At 47.3% G+C, this 2,156-nt stretch overlaps 1 pseudogene across 1 annotated transcript; it reads right to left on the reverse strand.

Annotated features, from left to right (window-relative positions):
- Positions 1 to 278: 278 nt before the first annotated feature.
- On the reverse strand, positions 279 to 1,077 carry LOC109941242 (uncharacterized; annotated as a pseudogene). The gene is given in 1 exon segment (NR_157563.1): positions 279 to 1,077. The product of NR_157563.1 is annotated as an uncharacterized protein (transcript).
- Positions 1,078 to 2,156: the final 1,079 nt, after the last annotated feature.

Consider the following 2,156-nt stretch of genomic DNA (forward strand, 5'->3'; position numbering starts at 1 on the left):
TGACCACTTCATCGGATACGAACCACCGATTTAATCCTGCTTGCATAACCTACGTCATTACACCTAAACTTAGCTACGCAGCACGACGACTTCGCAATCGGGGACACAATTACCATGCTGCAGGTAGCCCCGTATTCCTACAAGCGTCAAATAAATACGTGCCTGAGCTACACGCGGAATAATCATCGCGACATATATACCTATCAATTCATTTATCAAACTAGTCAATAAAAATAGCAAAGCAGCTTACCGTTCTAATATCTGACTCGAATCCGCGAGAACGGTAATGATTTTCTCATCCAGGCAATTTATCAAGCGCTTGACAGGTACTATACGAGCTTCACGCACACCACCACATGAGAGCTTCACGACGGGTCGCAGCTAGAATGACCGGCAAGGCGAAGCTCGTCAACGAGGTCGAGCAGAGGATGGCGAGCGCGAGCGCTCGCTGACTTACTAAAAACACGAAGACGATGGCATGTTGCGCACATGAAGCAAACAAACGCGGCGAGGACGCAGAGCGCGGGGACTGTTCTTCAATGACGAGAATACTGGAATTGGATGCTGGTGGTCGGGACAGAGAAGCGCACGGCCCGGGAAGCTTCGACGGCACGTACAGCGAGGGAGTTCGACGCAGGAGGGCGAGCAGGGCGCTCCGGCCGGGCGAGCTGAGAAGCAGTCCGAGCACTAGGAAGCTGCGCGCGGCACACAGGGACTGGCAGGGTCGAGCGGCCGGGTTGGGCACCGGCTCGCATCCTTGCAGGGAGGCCACGGCCATGGGGAAGGGGAAGATGGCTGTGCGAGCAGCGAGGAGCGCCATGGAGCATCGTGGCGAGGAGGAGAACGGAGGGGTGGCTGGGTGCGTGCCTTGGGAGCTTCAAGGCCGAGCGAGCGCAGGGAGAACAACGCCGTGGGGAAGAGCCGCTCGGCTGGGCGTGCTCCCGCAGAAGAAATAGAGGCCGAGCACCTGGGAGATCTGGCCGGAGTTGGAGAGAGCTCCACGCGATGAAGAATATCAGGGAGAGGGAGCTGAACGGAGTACCAGGGGCGGCGGTAGATAGGGACGCGCACAGCGGTAGAAAAAAAAATCATGGAGCAGGGAACACGATGGAAGGTTTAAGGCCTATGGTCATGCGCATGGTGAAAAAAATCTGGATGGGGCGGCGGGCAGATAAGGCCCATGGCGTGTGATATTTTTAGAGTGGGTTGGATAGAGGAGAAAAGATATTCTCTTTTTCTTCTACAAAAGAATACATACATTTCTGTATTTAGGGATTCGGATATGAGCAAGATATAAATAGATAAGACCAAAATGCCGTTAAGATATAATATTATTTTCTCTGATTCTAGAATAGGAAACTGATTTGGCCAACCGTTGTTGTGGTTTTATTTAGTTTAAACATCCTGTCCTTATTAGTGTCTACCGAATTCGTAGAGACCACTCGAACAAGAGCGAAATAATTAGATGATGTTTCGATTATATTTAGACGAATTTTGCCTGCTATCCGAACATTCGACTAGATAGAAATTCAATTAACAATCCTACGCCTTGTTTTCCTTGGATTCTGAGGGTGGTCCGAATTTATAAAACCAGCTTCTTTCCTAAATCACATTCACGCACTCGATCAATCTAAACAGCACCGGACTCGGTATTTTTTAAGGTTACTAAAGTCCGAGCTTCGTGAAATATTTTTAGACTGTGTTCGATTTGATTTGAAATCAAATAATTTCATCCGCAGTCTCAACACCCGATTCAAAGACCACAGATAATTTTCGTGGAGAATCGAATCTCAATTATAATTCTTTGGACGTGGCTTCTCAGTTGATGAGTGGAGACTGAATTATTTTGCACCGAAAACTTTAGTCTTCGAGTTCTATTTAATTTGTTTGGGCTGAACTCAGAGGGCTGAACTAAATTTTCAAATTCGTCTTTGCGCGAGCAATGAATTTTAAATAATCACAGACTCGCCGATTTTCGAAACAATTATTTTCCGAACATCACGAAAATTTAGATAAAGCTCGGATAGATGAAGATAAAAACGATGTCAAACTCGCGACAGACGAAACAGATTAAGATAGAGAGACTGTTATTTAGTTCCATCTAATTTTTACGATCCTCACCAGTGATCGATCATTTGATCTGACGCCAACGATCA

This window comes from Zea mays, chromosome 7, assembly GCF_902167145.1.
Source record: "Zea mays cultivar B73 chromosome 7, Zm-B73-REFERENCE-NAM-5.0, whole genome shotgun sequence".
Classification (NCBI taxonomy): domain Eukaryota; kingdom Viridiplantae; phylum Streptophyta; class Magnoliopsida; order Poales; family Poaceae; genus Zea; species Zea mays.